Below are 14,501 nucleotides of genomic sequence, written 5' to 3'. Positions count from 1 at the left end.
GTTAAAGGTTTATTGAATTTTAAAAAATGTTTAGTAGAAAATGTTGATGTTGTTTGACACACATATTCCATAGATATTGCTTTACATAATAACAAAGGAGAACAATCCAATATCCTCTAGGAGACAATCGTAAATGGGCCCCCTAGTGTGGAAAGTGGCAGGTCTTGGGTCAGTCCTATAGTCCCAGTGCATCTGTGGCCTCTCCCCACCCCCTCCCTTTATCTAATGAAATGTTATCTGCACAGTAAGTGACACCCGGGCTATTTTGGGCTATTTTGGACTTGGAGCAGAGCGAAGCCCCAGGAAGACACAGGCCCACCTCCCACCCATACAGACTCCCATCAGCAGGACCTTCATGTGACTTTCTTTGCCTCTGGGGCTGGAGTGGAGCACAAGGAGACAGTAGGAGGGGGGATCAGTCTAAAACTACAAACTTCCTCTCCCTGCACCCCCACACCTGGAGCATACCAAGTGGGTCTTTACAAAATCCTGGATCTACTGCCCTTTCTGGCTGAACCCTGAGATATTTCTGTAGATAAGGCTCCCCATGTACAGAGGGGCCCGGCCGCAGCTGTTCCACATCCAAACAGAAGGCTGAAAACTTCTCAAGAACACAAGAGAGGTACTGGGATCTACTTCTGGTCCACAACTTGTGGTGTAGCAGTTAGGGGGTGCAGAGGGTTCTGTTACCTGTCATTGCAGACTTTGCAGTGCACTGGTTTGGGAGTGCAGAGCTTACAGTTTAGTGTTTGTGGGTACAAGGCTTGTGTGGTTTAATTGATTTGTGATTTAATTGTTGGATATAATGGTTAAGGGTACAGGAGTTTGTGGGTGCAGCACTTGGGATTTAGTAGTTGTAGGGGTCAGAGCTTTTGGTATAGTGGTTTGTGGTACAGGGGTTTGTGGGTGCAGCACTTGGGATTTAGTAGTTGTTGGGGCAGAACTTGTGCTGTAGTGGTTGGTGGTACAGGACTTTGTGGTTGCGGTGCTTGGGATTAACAGTTGGAGGGGTTAGAGTTTGTAGTATAGTGGTTGGTGGTACAGGGGTTTGTGGGTGCAGTGCTTTGGATTTAGCAGTTGTAGTATAGTGTTTTGTGGTACAGGGGTTTGTGGGTGCAGTGCTTTGGATTTAGCAGTTGTAGTATAGTGTTTTGTGGTACAGGGGTTTGTGGGTGCAGTGTTTGGTATATAAGTAATTAGAGGGTTAGAACTTGTGGTATAGTGTTTTGTGGTACAGGGGTTTGTGGGTGCAGTGCTTTGGATTTAGCAGTTGTAGTATAGTGTTTTGTGGTACAGGGGTTTGTGGGTACAGTGTTTGGGATATAAGTAATTAGAGGGTTAGAACTTGTGGTATAGTGTTTTGTGGTACAGGGGTTTGTGGGTGCAGTGCTAGAGATTTAGCAGTTTGAGGGGTCAGAGCTTGTGTTATAGTAGTTTGTGGTACAGGGGTTTTAGGGTGCAATGCTTGGGATATAGCAGTTGGAGCAGGCAGAGATTGTTGTTGGTGGTATAGGGGTTTGTGGGTGCAGCACTTGGGGTTTAGCAGGGGTCTGTGGTGGGCTGGGTTGAGGGATACACAATGTCTGTTGCCAAATAAACTAAACAATGAATGGCGGATGACTGATACCAGGCTGGAATGGGACATATATGCACAGCAGCACCACTATAAACATAAATAAAGTAACAAATAGACAATAATACAAATATGTGGTCTGAGGCTTCTGCCCCAAGTAAGGGCCACTGGTGTCATTATCACGGCAGAGCAATGATGGGGATCCCCCTATGTAATACTGGGGGGCAGATACTGACACTGGCGGCAGGTGAAATACTGAAAATTAGCTGAGGAGGCTTTAGCAGATTAAATCCATATAAATAGAATTATAGCCGAGATATCCAATCACTTGCAGTTTAGTGTGCGCAGTGGGTGTGTCTAAAGAGAAACAGAGGCAAAATTGGAAATGATTTGTTATACAAGCAAAACACCGTCATTCTTGTGGTGAACTACACATCCCAGAATCCCTTGTGCACTGAGCTGGGAGTTGTAGATCGGGAGTTGCAAAGACTCTTCCTTACCTTGTACCTTATAATTATAAGTGAAAGCACATTGTTGCCCCTACATAATATAAAGAATCCATTTCTGCAGATGTACAAGAAATGCACAGGCTGAATTAGCAGCGTCATTGAAATGTGTGCTGCAGACTGCACTGGTTCCTGGTGTGCCAATTAGCCATGCAGCATGATAACAAGCCTGATCCATATTAAACACATTATTGAGTGTTATTGTTATTGAGTGTTTGCTGCTATCAGTAGGTGGGCCGGTCTGGGCTGCCAAACTGTGAGCCCTTCAGCCCTGCGCTTCTACAAATGGCCATGCGGCCGAGATGGAGTCAGACAGCTGGGACTATTTTGGGAGAGTCAAGTCACAGGGCAGCTCTGTTAACTCTCCGCTCCCTGACAACTGACAAATCTGTCACTCTAAAAGGATTTTTGGGAATTCTCACTTCTGGACCTATGTATTAACCCTGCCTGTGCCTGCCACCAGCACTAAAACTCTCTGACCCGTCCAGTCTTTAGTTTATGCCTTTAAGAAAAGAAGTATTCCTGCTGCCACCCATTTAGCCAGTGCTACTTGGTACATTACAGATATGGAAATTGCTATACATGGATCCAGTAGAGCGACTTAAAAAGCAGGGTAAGATGGAGACAGTGGGGTGACATGGAAATTGTAGGGTAAGATGGAGACAGTGGGGTGACATGGAAACGTAGGGCCAGATGGAGACAGTGGGGTGACATGGAAACTGTAGGGTAAGATGGAGACAGTGGGGTGACATGGAAACTGTAGACATGGTGGACATGGATGGTGGGTGACATGAAAAGACAGTGCAATGGAATGATGTGGACAGGGGTGACAGGGAAACTGTAGGGCATGGGCAAGATGAAACTGTAGGGCCGGATGGAGACACATGAAACTGTAGGCCGGATGGAGACAGTGGTGACATGGAAACTAGGGCCGATGGAGACAGTGGGTGACATGAAACGTAGGGCCAGATGGAGACAGTGGGTGACATGGAGGAAGATGAGACAATGTGAGACATGGGGGTGACATGGAAACGTAGGATGGAGACAGTGGGACATGGGACATGATGGAGACAGTGGTGACATGGAAACTGTAGGGATGGAGACAGTGGGTGACATGGAGACACTAGGTGGAGACATGGTGAATGGAAACTAGGCATGGAGACAGTGGACATGGAAACTGTAGGCCAGATGGAGACAGTGGGGACATGGTGGGTGGGTGACATGGAAAACTGTATGGAGACAGTGGGGTGACATGGAAACTGTAGGGCAGATGGAGACAGTGGGGTGACATGGAAACTGTAGGGCCGGATGGAGACAGTGGGGTGACATGGAAACTGTAGGGTAAGATGGAGACAGTGGGGTGACATGGAAACTGTAGGGCCAGATGGAGACAATGGGGTGACATGGAAACTATAGGACAGGATAGAGACAGTGGGGTGACATGGAAACTATAGGACAGGATAGAGACAGTGGGGTGACATGGAAACTGTAGGGCAAGATGGAGACAGTGGGGTGACATGGAAACTGTAGGGCAAGATGGAGACAGCAGGGCAGACTGTGGACAGGACAACCCCCCCCCCCCATTGTCCTTCCACCCCATGTTTTCTGATGTTTTTACTCCATTAATCCTTTTTGTCTCCAGTTCTACTTCCCTTTGCCTTGTGACTGTGCCCCTAAGTGTTCTTTAGTAGGACCTGTGTGTCCCAGTCTAACAGCGATACCTCAGTCTCACACTCTACAGGAATGATCTCCATGTAACACTGACAATAATGATAATAAGAGATTTAATCCATGTGATCTGTTACACGGAGATGGATGCGCATTTAAACTCCAAAATGCATTTATACCTGATGAAAGAAAATCTCATTGTAATGCAACTTCCCTGTAAATCTTCCTTTTATTTTGTCACTGGGGTTTGTTAGTGTAATCGCTAGTGTCTCTTTATCCCTTTCTGTGACTCCCAAAATAACATGTAACAGGTAGTGAAGGACGAAAAATTCAGGAAAAAAGCATGAAAATCGGAAAGTTTCACGAAAAATCGTGAAAAACTTAAAGTTTTGCAAAGAAACCTTGAAAATGGTAAAGTTTCACGAAAAAAAATTTGAAAATCTAAATTTTCTGCAAAAAAAACGTGAAAATCGGAAATTGACCAAAAAAAGTCACTCGTGTCAATTTTGCCACTGGCGTTAAAGTCAATGGGCATCCGAATAGTGTTGACGCGCGGTGATTTTGATGCGAGCGACTTTTCAGAATTTTTTTGACGCAGGTAAATTTATTTGCCGGCAGCGAAACGCGGAAATTCGCCGCCAATTTCGTGCCAGCCGAATTTATTTGCCCATCACTAGTAACAGGAGTCAGGTCTCCTCCAGAATGAAATCAATTGTCTTGCAACCTTTTATCATTTCATTATTTTGCCTGGCATCATTTTATTTTTGGGATCAAATCCCCCCTCTGTGGTGTATTAATAGAAATCTGAGACCTCTCTCTCTGGCTGTTACATTTATACCCCATGTAGAATGATTCCCTGTTTATGTTTTACTGTTTGGAACTACAATTCACTGAATTAGAGGCTCTGATGGGGATCACTGTTATGTGTTGTGGGGACCAGGGCTCATTTACAACCTCAACTGCAAAATGCAATTTTACTGTAACCTGTGCACCTGATTGGCACCCGATTAAAGGGGGTGCTTCACCTTTAAAATAATTATCCAAAATCCTATTTTATCACATGTCAAGCAAAATAAACACTATATAAATTATTTGAATCTTGTTTCCATCAGTCTGGGAACTCATAATTATAACAAGCAGGCAGGAGCCATTTTGTGGACCCTGTTATTAAGACAAGTCTTGTATCATCTCAGAATCTTGTTTGTGCACCAGAATGGGGGACCTGATGTCCATCCCCATGTCCTGGCTACACAATTAAATGGTGAAGAGAACTGGGGAATGTGAGGAGAGCAGTGACATGTAGGAAGTGCTGAATGGAAAGTGAAAGTAATTGTCTGCCCCGCCCCTATGTCAGAGAGGAGGGGCAGACAATATTTGATTGACAGCTGAGATTTTTAAATGCGCTTACAACAGCTACGAATGCTTTAATAAAAAATAGAAATTGGATTTCATGTTTAATTTGAAAAGGACTTTTATTATACAGCTTTTTGTGTCTAGGTGACAGGTCCACTTTAAATTAACTTTTAGTATGTTATAGCATGGCCAATTCTAAGCAACTTTTCAATTTTCAATTAGACTTAATTATTATATATATATATATATATATATATATATATATATATATATATATATATATATATATATATATATATATATATATATATATATATAGATAGATAGATTTGCTTCCTTCTTCTGATCATTTACAGCTGTCAAATTGGGGGTCACTGACCCCGTCTAAAAATACAAATGCTCTGTAAGGCTACACATTTATTGGTATTGCTACTTTTTTTTTATTACTCATGCACAGTTGCTAGGGTAATTTGGACAGATGGCAGAACTAGAGAGCTGCTGAATAAAAAGCTAAATAAGTAATAAACCACAAATAATAAAACATGAAAACCAATTGCAAATTGTCTCAGAATATCACTCTCTATATTATACTAACAGTTAATTTAAAGGGGAACCACCCCTTTAATGAAGGATTGCCACAATTGTGGCATCAGAGCTTTCATTTCCCCTCATTTCCTATGTTTTTGGGCCAATGAGATCTTCCCATGTATGAGATCAATGTTTGTCTGGCCACGTATGTGGATAAGCAGCCGTGTCACGTGTTGTGAGTAGGCGGAACTACCGACATACACACAGGGGGCAGGCAGCTCGTTACCTGAACCTTTTGCCAAAAGTATTCGAACCATTTGTCAGGTCATGATCTGTGGATAAAAAGCCCTTGGGCTGATGAGGGAAGAATTCCATCTATTTAGCCTATTTCAGCCATCTATTTAGGAACAAGGGGTGAAATTCACATTCAGGTATGGGATCCGTTATCCGGAAACCCATTATCCAGAAAGCTCAGAAATACAGAAAAGCAGTCTCCTATAGACTCTGAATAATTAAAATTTTTAAAAATGATTTTTTTTCTGTGCAATAATAAAACAGTATCTTGTACTTGATCCCAACTAAGATATAATTAATCTTTATTGGAAGCAAAACCAGCCTATTGGGTTTATTTAATGTTTACATGGTTTTCTAGTAGACGAGCATTCTGGATAATAGGTCCTATACAGGATCCATTATCTGGAAACCCGTTTTCCAGAAAGCTCCACATTACGGAAAAGTCCTCTCCCATAGACTCAATTTTATCCAAATAATCCAATTTTTAAAAAAATGATGTCCTTTTTCTGTGTAATAATAAAACAGTAGCTTGTACTTGATCCCAACTAAGATATAATTAATCCTTATTGGAGGCAAAACCAGCCTATTGGGTTTATTTAATGATTACATGATTTTCTAGTAGACTTAAGGTATGAAGATCCAAATTATGGAAAGATCCGTTATCTAGAAAACTCCAGGTCCAGAACATTCTGGATAACAGGTCCCATACCTGTATTATAATAATGATAAGTGACATTCTTGTGCCCCCTTGTCACTACGTCATTGTATGTGATACCAGAGCCCGATATTAGCGACGATCAAATCTGTCCCGCTGAAAAATTTGATATATGGCGATTAGCGAATAATAATAAAACAGTAGCTTGTACTTGATCCCAACTAAGATATAATTAATCCTTATTGGAGGCAAAACCAGCCTATTGGGTTTATTTATTGTTTACATGATTTTTCTATTAGACATAAGGTATGAAGATCCAAATTAAGGAAAGATCTGTTATCCGGAAAACCCCAGGTCTCGAGCATTCTGGATAACAGGTCCTATACCTTTACAGGTACAGGATCCATTATCTGGAAACCTGTTATCCAGAAAGCTCTGCATTACGGAAAGGCCCATAGACTCCATTTTTTCCAAATAATCCAAATGTTTAAAAAAAATGATTTCCTTTTTCTGTGTAATAATAAAACAGTCGCTTGTAGTTGATCCCAACTAAGATATAATTAATCCTTATTGGAAGCAAAACCAGCCTATTGGGTTTATTTAATGTTTACATGATTTTAATGTAAAATTGATGAGAGTGTTATTCTAAGAACTTTCGCAATTTACATTCATTATTTATTTTCTTTTAATGGATATTAAGGGATACATGTACTGTTAAAGGAAAAGTCAAGCTGTTGTTGACTTTTAGTATGCCTGTGTAGCCTACCTTAGCCCCATGCGAACCGCATTATTTTCGCGTTGAAAAGCGCTCCAGCTTCCCTGCGCCGATGCATTCTTTCAATCTCTGTGCAATGATTAACGCGGCGGCCATTTTTTCCTGGTTGCGCTCTTCCCTATAGCAATGCGCATGCACCAATAGCCCCATCCTTCTGGCCTCTACGCTGAGGTTTCAGATTCAATAAAACTTTATGTACACAAAGTTTGTACAAAGACCTACGCAGGAACGTTTTACATGAATTTATTAGGGCTCAAATTCATTTTAAATGAAATAAACATATAATATAACAGTACAAAAATAAAAAAACAAAAGAGGATTTGATGGTGCAAATTATGCTTTCTTTAAATTGATAATAGCTTACATAGATTAGGGCAGTGCAACAGTTAATATCTCCGCTCCCTTGCTCTCCTCGCTGCAGTCAGCACGATGAAATATGGGCTAGAAGCAGCGGAGCAGAGAGTTAAAGCTTTGGCAGAATACAGCGCCTATAGCAACAAGAAATACTATTTTTTCCATTGGCTGAATGAAGACACAGGCGTGTCTTTAGAGGTCACTCTTTATGCGGCTGGATACTTTTGCCCAGGCTTAATCAAGTTAACTGCGCATGCGCTAGATTTTTTGTGAACTGCGCATGTGCGTATCGCCAAACAACAGCACACATTCTGAAGGGAGGGGGAGAGAGGCTGATAGTGCTGGAAACTAGCAGGAAGCCGAAATCAACAGAGCTGCTTATCGGATTACTTGTCTAGGACTGCAATAGTTGGTATGTAAATCATGCAAAGAGGCTTTTCACTGATAAAATTTTTGTTATGGGGGTTGACATGTCCTTTAATATGAATGAATTTTGTTCCAACAGCGCCACCTGCTGGTCAGTTTCCCACCAGTCTGACCACCAAGTAGTCAAGGAAGTTGTCAGGAGAAAGAAAGGGGCTGCTCTGATGTTCTTCTGCTTAGGAAAGATTTGAGAAAGGTTTCTAATTGCTTTCCTAAGCAGAAGAACATCAGAGCAGCCTCTTTCTTTCTCCTGACAACTTCCTTGACTACTTGGTGGTCAGACTTGTGGGAAACTGACCAGCAGGTGGCACTGTTGGAACAAAATTCATCCATATTAACAGTACGTGTATCCCTTAATATCTTGGAATTAAAAGAAAATAAATAATGAATGTAAATTGCGAAAGTTCTTAGAATAACACTCTCATCAATTTTACATTCACTTGTTTTAAAGGTTTACTTATCCTTTAATTCCACATACACTCGGATTAGAGCTCCCCCTGTTGGCTGAATGCTTATAGACGTGATAGTGCTATGATTGCTTCCATTACTTTACAACTATCACAATGTACATGTGGCAGTAACTTTTATTACTATTCTCAGCCCCATCACATGCTGATTCTGTCGCATCATAGACTCACTCACTAAAGGGTAACTAAACCTTCTTTTTTATGCTTTTGAATTTGTTTTTGTAACAAAGGCCGTTATTTGCAGTTTCAGTCTTGTGTAACACTTCATTATTTCCTGGATGATTGACCACAACCTGAACAACAATCAGTGATCCCTTGTCCTTTTAGGAAATAAAGGGATTTTTCATCTTCCAAATTACTTTTTTCAGTTCAGTTGTTTCAGATTGTTCACCAGAATTAAAAACATCTTTCAGTTGCTTTCCAAATTTTTTACTGTTGTTCCAAAATTGTAGTTTAAAGCAGCGATGGGCGAATTTGTCCAGTTTTGCTTCGGACAAAAAATTCACGAATTTCCCGCAAAATTTGTGAAACAGCAAAAAATTTGCGAAAAAGTGAATTTGCATGCCCCGTCAATTTTGACGCCCGCATTAAAGTCAATTGGCTTCCAAATAATGTTGACGCGAGACAGTTTTGGCGCAAGCGCCTATTCAGACGCGCATCCAAATTTTTGCTGCAGTTTTGCCGGTTCCAAAACGTGGAAATTAGCAGCAAGTTCGTGGCTGGAGAATTTATTCGCCCATCACTAGTTTCAAGTTTAATGTTCCTGTCTCTGGGGCTTTAGACTGGCAGCTTGGTGATCCCGGTGCAGATTCTGTTTCCTCCATTAGTCGATACATTTCTCAGCAGCATCTGTGGAATATTAATAACTATTGTATCAGCTGCCTTAAAGAGGTTGTTCCCCTTTAAATTAACTTGTGATATTCTGAGACACTTTGCAATTGGTATACATTTTTTATTATTGTGGTTTTTGAGTTATTTAGCTTTTTATTCAGCAGCTCTCCAGTTGCTGGTTGCTAAGGTCCAAATTTCCGTAGCAACCATGCATTGACTTAAATAAGAGACTGGAGGAGAGGTCTGAATAGAAAGATGAGTAATAAAACGTTTCTGAAATAATCAAGTTTATCTTCACTATCCCTCTCTCAGCATCTGTTTCTCTTCATTCTCTCTTCATGCAGCAGTTGGGTGTCAGATATTCACTGACAGTTAGATCCAATATATCTTATAGGGGGGCTCCTTTTGCCTAGAAGATGTATTAGAGCTCACTCTATTAAACTCACCAGACATCATGTCTCTCTACATGTAGAATTTGTGCAAAAGTTATTCTGTTTGTACTGGAATCAGTTATGTGAGTGAGCTCTAATACATCTGCTAGGAAAGCAGCCCCCCTATAAGATATATTGGATCTAACTGTCAGTGAATATCTGACACCCAACTGCTGCATGAAGAGAGAATGAAGAGAAACAGATGCTGAGAGAGGGATAGTGAAGATAAACTTGATTATTTCAGAAACAATACAGAATATTCAATTGATTGTATTTACAAAGTTACAAAATTCAGTAGGAACAGCCCCTAAGTTTGCTCATAGTCTGTACAGAGAGAGATCCCATAAAACTATGGCAGCATAGGTATTCCCTGTACTAAGCACAATTCAGCAGGAACAGTCCCTAAGTTTGCTCATAGTCTGTACAGAGAGATCCCATAAAACTATGGCAGCATAGGTATTCCCTGTACTAAGCACAATTCAGCAGGAACAGTCCCCTAAGATTGCTCATAGTCTGTACAGAGAGATCCCATAAAACTATGGCAGCATAGGTATTCCCCTGTACTAAGCACAATTCAGCAGGAACAGTCCCCTAAGTTTGCTCATAGTCTGTACAGAGAGGTCCCATAAAACTATGGCAGCATAGGTATCCCCTGTACTAAGCACAATTCAGCAGGAACAGCCCCCAAGTTTGTTCATAGTCTGTACAGAGAGATCCCATAAAACTATGGCAGCATAGGTATTCCCAGTACTAAGCACAATTCAGCAGGAACAGCCCCCAAGTTTGTTCATAGTCTGTACAGAGAGATCCCATAAAACTATGGCAGCATAGGTATCCCCTGTACTAAGCACAATTCAGCAGGAACAGCCCCTAAGTTTGCTCATAGTCTGTACAGAGAGATTCCATAAAACTATGGCAGCATAGGTATTCCCTGTACTAAGCACAATTCAGCAGGAACAGTCCCCTGCAGTGTTGCAGTGTTGCAGTGTGTAACATCTCAGGAAGGACGGCATAGTAGAAAGTAGAGTGTTTAGTGTCAGTGACGTGAGTGTAGGAGAATTAGTAGGAATGTACATATGAAGTCCGGCATTGCTGAGAGATTAAGAAGGCTATTTTGGTGATGGGATTTGTACAGAATTTCCTTTCTGAGACAAGGGAGTTGTGTCCGAATGAAATGAGCAGTGACAGATCCGACTGTGCTTGGCACCCCAAGCTCCCTGTGTCCTACACAAATATCAAGGTGGAACTTTAGGTGGGGTGTTTTGGAGCTCAGAGTGTTGTGACTTGTAGTTCAGAACCATTATTATCAGCTGCAGCAGAGAAACCCCTCTCACTGCTTGAGCCATTCATGCCTATAGTAGATGCTTGGTGTTGGGCGTTACCTGTATAGGGAAGTGTATCGGAATATAATACACAAAAGCCATGAATATCTTGTAAATTAGATCCTTATAAATGGTGACTAGTGATGTCATTTTTGTCACATGACTCACTAAAGCTTGCGTATTATAATGAATAAAGTTCCCCTAGTTGGAAAATATGAGGATATTAGAAGTCACCTCAGAGTTCCATGACCTGTATAAAAATACTTGGCCGGAACTCCTCGGTGACTTATAATATCCTTATATTTTACAACAGGGGGTACTTTGTTCACTATATATAGAATAATCAATGCACTTGCAATAATAAATCATGTGATGTTTCACTACTCCCCTCCAGGGCTGCCATCATGGGCTCCAATACTAGGGCTGCTCAAGTAATATTGTCACCAAAGGCGACATTACCTGGCACAGGGCCCCACCCACTTGCCCCCCTGCACCCCTGTAACCCTCCCCATTACCACCTCTATCCACAGCTTCCCTATCACCACAAGCTGCCGCTCACTTCATACAAAAATAATCTTTTGCCTCTTTTTAAAATGCAGCAATGAATAGGTTGTGTTGTTTCACGACATATTCCTTAACGTTAGCGAGGGATTTAGTTCAATTTAAAGGAGAACTAAACCCTAAAAATGAATATGGTTAAAAATGGCACATTTTAAATAGTCAACTTATTGCACGAGGCTAAAGTTTGAGCTTGTCAATAGCAGCAATGATCCAGGACTTCAAACTTGTCACAGGGGGTCACCATCTTGGAAAGTGTCTGTGACACTCACATGCTCAGTGGGCTCTGATTGGCTGTTGAGAAGCTAAGCTTAGGGCTCGTCACTAATTATCCAGCAGAAAATGAGCTTCCCCTGTAATATAAGCTGATGCTACAGGTTTGCTGATTATTAAATTCTGATGCTAATTGCACTGGTTTCTGTGCTGCCATGTAGTAATTATCTGTATTAATTACTAATCAGCCTTATATTGTGACATTTCTATTCTATGTGTACTGTATATTGTGAGTGGGTCCCTAAGCTCAGTAAGTGACAGCAGCACAGAGCATGTGCAGTGAATCAGCAGAAAAGAAGATGGGGAGCTACTGGGGCATCTTTGGAGACACAGATCTTTACTGCTAAAGGGCTGTGGTTGCCTTGGGCTGGTACAGAAGCACAAAACATAATGTACAACATTTCTACCTACTTCTTTAGTTAGGCTTTAGTTCTCCTTTAATTCAATTTAAGTAATTCTTGGAGATGTTAGAATACAAGTGTTGGACCCCATCGCTGAACCTTTATGTTGTGTAGGGACGACCTTTATTCTGAATGGGAATTTGTATCTGTTCCATCCAGTTGTGTTTCTCTCTAGAGACCATGTGAGTGAATGGATTGTAGTCACTACAGACCATTTTCAAAAATAACTATAAAGTAACTTAAAGGGGCATTCACCTTTAAATTAAGTTTAGTATGTCATAGAATGGCCAATTCTAAGAAACTTTTCAGTTGGTCTTCATTAACTATTCTTATATTTTTAATTATTTTAGTTTATAGTATTTGCCTTCTTCTTCTGACTCTTCCCAGCTTTCAAATGGGGGGGTCACTGACCCCATGTAAAAGAACAAATGCTCTGTAAGTCTACACATGAAGGGGCAGATTTACTAAACTCGAGTGAATAATTCGAAAAGGAAAAATATTTGAATTTCAAAGTATTTCTTTGGGTACTTCGACCATCGAATTTGTCAAATTCTATCGAATTTGATTGAATCAAATGATTCGAACGATTTGAAGTAAAAATCGTTCCACTATCCGACCATTCGATAATCTAAGTACTGTCTCTTTAAAAAATACTTCGACTTCATACTTCGCCACTTTAAACCTACCGAGGTTCAATGTTAGCCTATGGGGACCTTCCCAGCACTTTTCTAAGTTTTTTTTTATCGAATAAAAATCCTTTGATCGATCGATTAAAATCGTTCGAATAGTTCGATTTTTATTCGATCTTACGATCAAAGCTTTTGCGCTAAATTCTTTGAATTCGATATTCGAATTCGAAGGATTTTTACAGGGGTTGCACCAAATCCAGGATTCGGTTTGGGATTCGGCCAGGTTTCGGCCTTTTTCAACAGGATTCAGGCGAATCCTTCTGCCAGGCCGAACCGAATCTGAATCCTTATTTGCATATGCAAATTAGGGGCAGGGAGGGAAATCGCATGACTTTTTGTCACAAAAAAAGGAAGTAAAAAATATTTTCCCCTTTCAACCCCTAATTTGCATATGCAAATTAGGGTTCGGATTCGGTTCGGTATTCAGCCGAATCTTTCACGAAGCATTCAGGGGTTCGGCCGAATCCAAAATAGTGGATTCGTTGCATCCCTAATTTTTACTTTGAGGGTCGAATTCGAGGGTTTTTTAACCCTCAAAATTCGACCCTTGATAAATCTGCCCCTTATTATTGTTGCTACTTTTTATTACTCATCTTTCTATTCAGGTCTCTCCTATTCATATTCCAGTCTCTTATTCAAATCAGTGCATGGTTGCTAGGGTTATTTGGTCCCTAGCAACCAGATTGCTGAAATTGCAAACTGGAGAGCTGCTGAATAAAAAGCGAAATAACTCTAAAAACCACAAATAATAAAAAATGAAAACCAATTGCAAATTGTCTCAGAATATCACTCTCTGCATCTTACTAAGGGTTAATTTAAAGGTGAACAACCCCTTTAAAGCAAAGGAACAAGGTTTTATGAGATCTTTGAGTTACAGAGATTAAATAAAATATTTATATTGGTAATACAAAAGTCTAGTCCAAGGGAAGAAGCATAGAGGAACTGCAGGATGAAAAGCAAGAGAGCATTCCAGGAATGAAAGTGACTTTAGGCTTGGCATGAAGTCCAGTAATAGATACAACAGGCAGTGCAATGTACTGAGGTTTCACTGCTCACAATGCAACTGCTCATTCATCTCTAACAACTTACGTGTGGGCTAATAATTCAATACACCACTCGTTTAGGGAGCACAGGTGTGGGATTCGATATGCGGAAACCCGTTATCTAGAAAGCTCCAAATGATGGGAAGGCCATCTCCCATAGACTCTATTTTAATCAAATAATTAAAATGTAACGTAACGATTTCTTTTGTAAAAAAAAAACAGTACAGGTTTGGGATCCGTTATCCAGAAACCCGTGAAAGAAAGCACTGAATTATGGAAAGGCTGTCTCCAATAGACTCCATTTTATCCAATTTTTTTAAAAAATTATTTTCTTTTTGTCTGTAATAATAAAACAGT

The 14,501-nt window shown here is 40.7% G+C and overlaps 1 protein-coding gene across 1 annotated transcript in view; it reads left to right on the top strand.

The window, feature by feature from the left end:
- Nucleotides 1-253: 253 nt before the first annotated feature.
- LOC108718692 (obscurin) overlaps nt 254-14,501 on the top strand; it is a 235,192-nt gene continuing 220,944 nt past the window's right edge. Inside the window, exon 1 of the mRNA XM_041565749.1 lies at nt 254-622. The gene's annotated coding sequence lies outside the window, so the exon portion shown is untranslated. The remainder of the gene's footprint in view (nt 623-14,501) is intronic.

Source organism: Xenopus laevis, chromosome 6L, assembly GCF_017654675.1.
Source record: "Xenopus laevis strain J_2021 chromosome 6L, Xenopus_laevis_v10.1, whole genome shotgun sequence".
Classification (NCBI taxonomy): Eukaryota; Metazoa; Chordata; class Amphibia; order Anura; family Pipidae; genus Xenopus; species Xenopus laevis.
Note: the sequence above shows the minus strand (reverse complement) of the source record. Positions and strands in the feature narration are given on the sequence as shown.